General features: G+C 39.0%; 1 protein-coding gene across 6 annotated transcripts in view; it reads left to right on the forward strand.

Annotated features, from left to right (window-relative positions):
- Positions 1-11,069, forward strand: part of Rab3c (RAB3C, member RAS oncogene family) — a 267,116-nt gene that overhangs the window by 146,450 nt on the left and 109,597 nt on the right. The window lies entirely within an intron of this gene.

The raw sequence follows: 11,069 nt of genomic DNA on the forward strand, positions 1-11,069 counted from the left end.
ATAAATGTAACAGTGCTATTTCTCATGCCTAGAAGAAGCTCTTCTCTGTGAGACCACATCAGTCTTGCACTTAAAAAACACCAGCCTTGCATGAAGTCTTCTTTAAAAGGTAAAATAACTAAAAACAATCAGATGTATAAAAGTAAAGAGTATGGCACCAAACAGGCTGTGACACACAGGAGTTACAGTATGAGAGTTGAAACAAGAAGACAGGACATGATCTGCTCAGCCTCAGCTGGGAGCATGTGTGTTGGGCCACTCAGATATTTTACTATTCTGAGCATGTGTGCAACTATGTCTGAAAGCACTATGACTATTGATTTTGAGGTTACAAATATATTTTAGCAAGAAGGCAAATTTACAAATACTGAATCCACAAGTAAAGAAAACCAACTGTATTTTTACAGTCCTGCTACTTGTAACCACTTCCATTACTTTGCTATTATTTTTTAACAAAGCAACACCAACTGGGTATCTTAGATAACAAAAACATATTGTCTCCCAGTTCCAGAAGATAGACATTGAAGACTAAATTGTTGGCAAGTTTGATTTTTTCTGAAATTTATACTGAGAGAATCTGTTCCATGCCTCTCTCTTAGCTTCTGGTAGCTTTGGACATTCACCCAATGTCTCCTCATCTCTCCCTGTCTCCATCTCCTTTCTCTCTGTCTCTGTCTCTGTCGCTGTCTCTGTTTCAGTCTCCGTCTCCTTCTCTCTCTCTCTGTCTTTCTATGTCTGTCTTCCTAATTGTTGTCTTCTTTGTGTAAGGACACAGTCATATTGGATTGGGGCCCATCCTAATGAGGTCATCTTAACTTGATCATCCAGACAGTCCTTCTTAGCCGGTCGTGGTGATGCATGCCTGTAATCCCAGCATTTGAGAGGCTGAGGCAGGAGGATCGCTGTGAGTTCGAGACCAGCCTGGGCTACATAGTGAGTTCCAGGCCAGTCTCAACTACACAGTGAGACCCTGTCTAAAAAAAAAAAAAAAAATCTTCTTTCCAAAAAGGTAATGTAGTCACATTCATAGGTGCAGGGTCTTAAAGCTCGTCATCTTGAGGGACAGTTCAACCCAAAACACATTGCTGCCACCTGTTGTGCCACCATCATCTCCTATCAGGATCATTAGAATATCCTAGGACTTTCTGCTAACCTCACACCTCTGCCTCAGTCTGCAGAATCTTCCTAGGACAGCAACTCAAGTGACTTTTTCAAACTGTAAATCAGATTGTTTCAACTCTGTTCCAGCATGCCACAGCATCTCACGTGTCTTGGATTAAAGCCAAGGCTCTTATAAGAGCCTAACAGACTTCATGCGATTTACCCACTGCTTCTCCAACCTCCCCTTCTGCAGCTCTTCCCCTCTGCATGCTGGTGCAGCCATACCAACATATTGGCTGTTCCTGGAACAAACAAGGCACAACAACGTCTCAGAGCATTTGCATCTGCTGTGCCATTGCTGGAAGTGTCTACCACAGAGAGCCTTATGGTCTCCTTTTGCCTCCTTCACATCTTCAGCATCCTGTCCCTTCTTGGGGAGGCCTTCGTGTTTTCCCCTCCAGATTTCATGTTGCAGCTCTCTGAAGCCCTCCTGTCCCCTTCCCCTGCTTTGTATTTGTGGCATAGCCTTGGTCACTTGCTGACATATTTGTAATTTATTTCCTCTTGTTTATTGGCTATCTTCCCAACAACACAAGCTTCAATGGAACAAGGATCTTGGTCCCTTTTATGAATCTAGAATAGTTCCTGGCACAGAAATAATTGCGTAATGAATGACTGTATGAAAGACAGAAAAATATAGAAGAGCAGGTATTATTTAGTTTGAGTTTCTACATTGTAGCTCATATCCAGACACGTATCAATTAAGTTTTCAACAAAAAAAAATTGATGACTTATAGATGAAATACTTTCAGACTATTATGAAAAAAGCAAATCAGTGTCCTCAATTAAAATTATATCAGGAGGCTCTGACTATTTACCAAAAATTTGCTTTTCATTATAATGAGATGCCTTCCCAGTAAGAGGGAAAGGATAGGGAAGTAACATTCATAAAGAGAAGCCAGACTTATATATTAGGCAATGTGACTTTAAGTTATCTGGCTGCTTACTGTAGCACATACCATCCCTAAAACTGTTTTGTTTTGCCTGTGGGGTGGAGTGGTATATGTTTAGCATCGAAAAGGAGCCAGAAATGTCACCAATCCAATGGGAGGTATCTGCTCAGGCCTCATGGCCTCAGTTCATGGTTTCTCTTACTGTTTCTGTTTAATCAGACAAATTTCTGCCTTTGGGTTCTGGTTTTGTTGGTTGTGTTGTTACTGTATTTACTATATTTTGTACTGGCTTCTCCCAGTGAATTCTCTGTCCTGGACTCTGAAGAATTCAGCTCTGATAAAAAAATGGAATGCTTAGGGCCGGGGATTTAGCTCAGTGGTTCGGTGGCCTGCCTTGCAAGCGCAAGGACCCGAGTTCAATCCCCGGTACCAAAAAAAAAAAAGGAATACTTAAATTAAAGATGTCTTTATTAAGCATTTCACTTACCCACTATCAACCCAGAATAGAGAAGCAAACCTGGTTTTATGTTCTGTATGCAGAGAAAAGTGTGTGTGTGTGTGTGTGTGTGTGTGTGTGTGTGTGTTCAATCTAAAAAATAGCAAATGCTTAAAGACTGAAGTACATATCAGCAGTTAATGTGTTGATGATGTGTGTAGGAGTAGGTGGGTGGTTGAGCAGTGACATTCTTCCTGTATGACTGTGTTTTGGTGTCTAACTAACCTCAGTGTACTTTGAAAATGTTAATATTCCAGAAATATTAGCACTAAAGTGAAGATAGTAGCCAAATTCTAGTAGATGCAGCTTTACCTCAGTCAGGAGATTCAAAGATTGCATAAAACACCTGTATTCTTTACTAAAAGATCGTATGTAAATAGGATTGCTGTTTGTTCTGCTTCACTTAGACTCAAAGATACTTTCTGGCAGGTCCTAATGTGCAATTTAACATCACAATATTCATTGTAAATATCAGTATTCTCTAACAGAAGTTCATTGGTCTCCATTGCAATATACTCTCTTTTCTTTGAAATTAGTTACCAGTGTTTAAGGCATAGATTTATCTTGAAGGACAGTAATTATACTTGTCACATAACTCTTCAGGGAAAGAGTTGTGGTAAAATTTCAGTTTTCCAGTTGTAGATATTCAGCTTGTTTTCTGTATGGTAAGGATTATTTTAAAACAAAGCTGTAGGATTTTTAATGAACCTGTTTAGAAAACAGAATTTTAGGTTTTAAAAATGAATGGTTACATTTATCAGTATACAAAGGTTAATGTTTAAATTGAAAAAATTTATTACACTAAAACACACATTGCTGTTAATCCCCCCCAAAATATTCCCTTTCGCTTTGAACACACATTCCTTCATCGTCCTTGACATTTTTCTGAAGCAGTTCTGGAAGTCCTCTTCTGCGTGTATGCTATTGGGGTTGCCTCTGCATCAGTGATGGTGAACCTTTTAGAGCTTTCAATGATACATACAGCCCCCTGTGGCATGCATGCTGTAGGTTTGCCACCACTGCTCTATGCTCTGAATTGATTCAAAATCTTTACCTTTCATGGTCATTGTGACTTTGCAGAAAAGTGAGAAGTTACCCAGTGCCAGATCCAGTGAATACTGGCTGAGGATATACCATGGTGTTTTTATTTCACAGAAATTGCCATAAACATTTAATCAGCATGAGGTGATAACAAAATACAGTGAATGTTTAAATTTTTGAAAATGGATTACAATGAAATATATATTTCCCCTCAATATAGTCACAATACTCTCTCATGCTTTGAACACACTTATCCCATTGTTCTTGGAAATGTGTCTTTTACTGCAGTTATGTGTTTTTTTTTAATTTAAATATTCACGATATCTTCAGGTCACTCTTTATGTTCACGTCTACTGGGAACATGCCCTCTACTGTGTGTCCTAACCTCAGTATGTTTAGGGCTTCCTGATATATACTGTACTATTGGACATTATTTTCTGTTTTTCCCAATCACCAAATAAATAGGAACTCAGTCGTGCACTTTTAAATGAGTATAAAGATTATATCTTCCACAACCCTCATCGGATCTCTACTCATTTCCAAATCTGTGACACTGTTTGTTGAATATAGGGCTCTTTACCTGAGAAATTCTGGAGCCCTATTGTTCTTGTACCTTTGGAGGAGGGAGCTTGGTTGTTTATATTTGCAGTTCTATGAATTAAGATAATTATTCTAATTATTGATTACAAATGAACATCCCAACACAGTCCTCAAAAAGCAAAAAATGAAAGAAAATTATTCAAGAGACAGAGTTAATATAATAGAACCACATTAATTATGGGAGGATTACATTTCATCACCAGAGAACACTGGTCCTAGTATATGAGGCCTGTTACCATTAATTTTAGGTAGAGTCCATGGCAGTATTCCCTCATGCTTTCCCTGTTACAAATTAATTTTCAAAGCAACAGTGAAAACCTCAGTGTTTATATGATACCTAACCAGCATCCCACCATGTGCTTCCGTCTCTGTGACCCCACCTCATGTTCTGTGCTCACAGAATAACATCCGTAACAGTTGTTGTGCAAAGTCTATTGAATCATATAACCTACTTTTATTTATAAATATCAAATGACTTTTTTTTCAGCTTTAATTGAGTTTATTGGTACATTTTAGGGATACAGTACAGTTACATTCATTGTTGGGATCTGGTACCTCTACATGACAAGTCTTGATTCTCATTTTTTCCCCTTACCCCTTCCCTCCTTTCACCCCCTCCTCCCCTCCCCATCTGCAAACACTTTATTTTCATCTTTTCATTATCTCACATTTTTTTCTTTTCCCTTATTACCCTTCCCCTACCCATCCCACCTTCCCTACACCTTTAGCTCCTTTCTTCCCATTTCTAAATGTCAGTAATCTTATTAGGATCTTATGTATTATTGCAGATTATTCACACCATCAAATGACTTTTTAAATAGTTTTTTCCTCTTATAGTATAGTAAAGGCAACCATTAGAAGATGGCAGGAGAAAGGGGAGCTCTCACAAGGCCTGAGATGTTTCCTAGGTGGTTTCCAAATGTGTTGAAACTACAAGACTTTAGCAGTTAAAATGTTTTTGAATGGTCATGTCAATATCTATCCACTCAGAGTTCACTAAACTCAAGGCTAAGGAGACAGTTCTCCATGAGATTGACCTGATTTCAGATACTAGCTACAAGTTTTGTGTCCCCAAGGCTACCCTCACTTTAGACCAGCAGGCTACAAATTGGGGTTTCCTTTGACTGGGATTTCCTAACGGACCAGACTGACTCACAGAACTCAGGCAAGTGCTGTAGTTATGATTACATTTTGTTTATAGCGAACAAGTAATGATAGATAGCACCAACCAAAGAGAGAGAAGCATACTGTGAGGTCTGGAAGGGTTCCAAACAGTAAGATTCTGAGGTCCTCGGGGACATGTTACCATGCTGGCACACTGATTGATATGTGACAATACGTAGACTACAGACACCCGAGGAAGATTACTCAAGCTTTTATGTCCAGAGGTTTCATTGAGGTTTCGTGACATACAAATAATTGATTGAATCATTGCCCAAATGGTTGAACTTTTCTAAGCCACTTTCCTTCCTTGGAGGTACCCCTAATACCACATGACTCAAAAGTCTAACCATTTAATCACATTTTTTTTCTTTCTGGCATGGCCAATTTCTGTCCTGTTCCATTTCATTAGCATAAACTGAGTTTTTCTTCAAAAAGCCCGCCATGAAAATTGAAGACAATCCAATCACCAGGAATTTTCCAAAGGTTCAGAGATTACCTCTCAAGAACGCAGAAGAAAGGCCAGCCGAATTATGACACTATGTCTATTTATTTCTTCATAGAAAATAGTTACATGACACTATGTGTATCTATAATGCGAATTACAAAACACTTAAAAGTATACTTTCAAAAAGTCAAATTAAACATAGGGTTTATTTAGAAATAAATAAAAACTAGAAGGTATTGCTTTCTAGCACCCTTGTCAAAGATCATCTTGTGGAAACTACAGTAAATAACCCCATCACAGAGCCCATTGAGGCTGGGAAAACACTGCACATCAGCAACAGTGACCTTAGCCTGTCTCAAAGGCTAAGAGGCCCTCTTAAGACTGTTATTTGCATCTCACTTTCCCCTGCTTTCGCATGTCTTTTTCCTACTCTTGCCCTTGTGGTGCCCAGATTTTACTATTCAAATCAGTGGCTTCGACAACACTGATGTGAAACACAGTGATAAAGCCAGTATGACAGGGTCATTATAATGTAGCTCTTATCAAAATACCCATGTCAAAATGGTCTTTTCTTATTAACAAATAGTAGGGCAACTAATATTTTGACCTGTATCTTGTCCATAACCCCATCTCCGATCAGACTCTCTCTGCTTCATACCCTCTGAATCCCACAAGACTTGAATCTAAACAGGACACTTTTGATAGATCTGCTCCCCAGCATTCAAGGAGATAAATAAAATAAAAACTAGCTATGCCTCCTGCCCCAAACCCAACCCTTCCTAACTGCATGTCAAATATTTAAGCAACTTGGAAATATAGAGACTTTGCCATAATCACAATTATTTCCTTATCATTCTATTTTTGATCAACTGTGAATTTTAGATATGTGTATTAGTATGGTAATTTATGTAAATCTTTTCCTTAGCATTTTATATTCAGGAGATGAGTCCTTTCTAAATTGGTGGAGCAGAGTTTTGCATTCTATGGCCATAAAATATATATTGAAAAGTACCAGATATGGCTTAATTTATGCAGCTAGTAAAAGCAGCTTATCTTAGGAAACATTTCCTTAACCCAGGAAAACCCTCCCTCTCCCTCCTCTCACCCTCTCCCCTCCCTCTCTCTCCTCCTTTTCCTGAATTTTAACGGAACAGAGATAGAGATCTGAAGGAGGGATGAGAAAGACGGAGAGAAGGAAGTCCTTGTGAGGACAAGGTTATATAGTTAAAGCTCTGTTTTGAGCTGGGACAGAAGCAAACAGCAAACAGCCTGGAGATTCCGGAGCTGGTGAGGAGAACTGTGAAGATGTTGCAAACCTCTAACTGAAGGTTCTTGCCTTCAAGTTAGAGGAAGCTAATGGCCCAGACACCATGTAACTTTGGGAAATTAACAGACCTGAGCCTTCCCAGCCTCACTTGGCTAAATTAAAAGTGAGGTAAAAATTCCCACCTTACAAAATAGCACTGAGAAGCAGAGAAAATCTAATATAGCACTTAAGGTTGTTTTCCCTTAGATTTATATCAGACAGTAGTAATTCTCAAACTGGACTGTGTAATAGAATGCCCTGAATATTTTTTGAAGGTATATTTCATCCCCTTTCAATTCAATCGTAATTTCTGCTGTTGGAACTCCAGAATCAGGGTATTTTAAAAATCTTCCAAAGTGAATGTAAATTGAAGTTACATTGAAAAATGTGAGGGGGTGAAGGGAGGGCACGGACAAGGGGAAAACATGAGAACCAAGACCTGTCATGTAAAGGTACAAGATCCCAGTAATGAATGTAACTGTATTGTATGCCTAGATTATACCAATAAACTCAATAAAAAGAAAAAAAAAAGAAAAATGTGAGCTTCTCTCAAGGCAGTAGTTTTTGGTCATGTGTTATTGGAATTGGATTCTCGGGTATTTTACTAACATCCTGGAAAAACAAACATATCTTACATAGCTTTTTAGCCTTTTGTATAGCCAGATTTTGCAGATTTTTTTTCTTTTCTCTCATTGAGTTTTTTGGTACATTTTAGGTATACAGTGCAGTAACATTCATTATTGGGATCTTGTACCTTTACATGACAGATCTTGGTTCTCATTTTTTCCTCTTGTCCCTGCCCTCCCTTCACCCCCCCTTCCCCTCTGCATTTACAAGCAGAATTATTTATCTGCAACCAATACATTAAAATTTGGACTGAAATTTAATGCTGATTTCTAGTATGCTTCAGATAGTCTTATGATTTGCTAGACCTATAACACAAAGTTTGGATATTCAAACCAAAGTATTTATGTCAGCAGGATTCAGCTAACAAGTCTTGTTCATTGTCAGCAAACACAGGGCCATAGCAGAGCCAGCAGCTTTCTGAGACGAGGAATCCTGCTAAGGGTTCTTCCAACAGAAGAAAGATAGGCTCGGTCAAGTTTCCCCCTTGGAAGGGGTAAAAGATGCAGTGATGAGAAGTAAGGTGTTCCTTTCAAAGATTTGTCATCAGTGCTACCTCTGCAAAGGTTACCAGACCCCATAGAATGCCTTACTAATGGAATAATAGAGGTAGACGAAGGAGGATTGATGTAGAGGAAGCAGCAGGCATGGGATCAGGCTTGTCAAACGTGGTAGGTAGTCATACGGTTTACCAGCAGTGTGTGGCATCTCCAGCTAACTTGGCCTCAGGCAGGATTCTCACAAGCTCAACACACGTGGTAGGTTATTCAAAATGTAGGGACGGGTGAGTATGGCACTATTTGTGCTTTCATTTTTGTCTCTGATGAGATAATTATATAAAAAAGAGATGAGGCTGATTTCTGAACTTTGGAGGCATGGGGGTATGGTCACATTTGTGGCTGTCTAAATGTTGTATTTTTTAAACACTTTAATATGAAGCCTTGAATATATTGAGTATAGTATGCAAGATTCCATTCAGCTCAGGAGGGTTTTGTTTATTTCAGTGGAGGAAAGAAGCATACCAAAATTAACCACGTCTTGTGCACTTGGGCTTCAGATCTTTCAGGGGAAATAAGGCATGTGGTGCCGTGTCATCAGGCCAGGATTGCAGAATGATTGCCTTTGCAGCCCATCTCTCGGCCCTGCCTTCACTTTCCTTCTCCCTTGTTGCCAGTGCTTTCATGTGACATTCTGATTCTCAAAGCCCCATCCTTCCAGGCCTACAGGTCAGGAAGTAGGGGTTTGTAATCCCCAGGCACTTTTCTTCACTCTGACCATACCAGACCAAAAGCCGTCACTGAAAGGTGTTGTGCTCCCCGGTACCTCTGTTGTTCCATCAGGACCGGGAGCTCCTTTCCCTGCTGCTGTCCTCTGTATCCCTCTCCATTCTCTACTGCTCAACTCAACTGCACTTGCTTCCCTGAAAGGAATTAAATCCAGACTGAGCCCAGCCATGAAGCAGGTGTCCCTTAAATGCCCTCCTTTCCTATCCTGTGGTCAGCATCAGTTGCGTCTTTGAGACTGCCTTAGTTAGCACTGTTCCTTATATATCTCACAAGTGCTTACTTCACTCTGCATTATATGATCATTGTTTCTTTTTCTATTCCTATTTCTTCTACTATGCCATAATGTTTTTGATGGCTAGACATGAGTTAGGTTTATTCAGAAATTACTCAAGGACCTCTTGAAAAATTTCATACTTAGTAAGTATGAATTAATAATCAGTTAATAAATGAATGAGTAGATGAGAAAATCAGTGTCCATGTCCATTCTTACTCTATATAATCCCCTTTTCTCCTTAAAGAACTATTTTTTGCTGCTTGCTTTGATATTTTTCAGGGACTAATCAAATTAAAGCAACTCACAGGATATATAAGGTGACAATGGATTTGGTAAGTAGATAGGAACATTTGCACTTGAAACTGAGAGGTTTATATGCCAAAACTAATCTCCAATTTCTAAAGGATTTAAAGAGTATAAACAGGATGGGTTTTTTTTCTTCGATAGGGCAAAAAAATACAAAAGAAAACATCTATTTTAGCCCAGTTGCCAGTATTCCCTGGATCTAGTCTGTCAAGCAGTGTACACAAGGAGCAGCATTATTTTGTGACATTCTTGGGCAGCCCCCCTCCTTGTCACTGCCTTCCCAAATGCTTGCAATATGTGAGATTTAACGGAAACAAAGACATCACTTTAAGAGAGAGGACGGATTTTATGATGAGCATTTTAGCTGGGAATCAGGAAGCAGCTCATGAAGAGGTTTGCTGCACATATATGCACACACACGTAACCACCCTTCTGATACTTCAAGAGACTACATGTGATAGCTCCAGCTGAACATTAAGGATTTTGATTTATGACTCCTCCTTAGCAGCCACTGCACATAGACCTGATTCAGTACCGTCCTGCATAATAATTAACTCATCCATAAAGTACATGTTTGACAGCCAGAATGGAAAGCAATATTTGCTGCATTCTACCTCTGCAGCTGCAGGGGGAATTCACACAATTTTTCTGAAATCAAGAATCTTGTGTGATTCTTGCTGAACTAGTGTTTCAGCAAGTTGCTTCTTAAATCAAATGTGCTAACAGATTCTGAAAAGATTTCACAACTGCCACCCTCTTAAAGATGTAGAGATACTTACTGTTTTAGTAATTGCTGTTGATGTTTATCTCATTGACTGTTTCCAGATAAGAAAGCTGTTTAACAGGTTTCTTGTGCTTTTAACAGCTAAGGTGTTTTAGAAAACTCAGACCAGTAACTAGAAGGCAGTGGAAAGGAGCAGTGAAGCAGTGACTTTTAACGTTCTTAATTATTCAAGTCATGGATATCATCCCAAGAATTAAAAATAGTCTGACTAACCTGGGCATGGTGCCCCATGTCTGTAATCCCAGCACTCAGGTGGCTGAGGCAGGAGGATTGCCACTAATTAGTGACCAGCCTGGACTAAATAGCCAGCCTGAACAATATAGTGAGACCCTGTCTCTCAATAAGTAAGTAAATAAATAATTTTTTAAAACACTAAGTAGATATAGCCACCATTGATCCTGCATTGACAACAAAACCATTTTTATGATTTTTACCTTTTTATTTTTATTTTTTTGTTTGTTTGCTGGCGGGAAGTTTGTAATTTATTTATTTATTTATTTATTTTAATTTTATTGAGTTTATTGGTACATTTTAGGGATACAGTACAGTTACATTCATTGTTGGGATCATGTACCTCTACATGGCGCGTCTTGATTTTCATTTTTTCCCCTTACCTCTGCCCTCCCTTCACCCCCTCCTCCCCTCCCCATCTACAAACACTTTATTTTCATCTTTTCATTCTCTCACAT

The sequence above is a fragment of the Fukomys damarensis genome, unplaced genomic scaffold (assembly GCF_012274545.1).
Source record: "Fukomys damarensis isolate Sample0158 unplaced genomic scaffold, DMR_v1.0_HiC HiC_scaffold_1, whole genome shotgun sequence".
NCBI classification, from domain to species: Eukaryota; Metazoa; Chordata; class Mammalia; order Rodentia; family Bathyergidae; genus Fukomys; species Fukomys damarensis.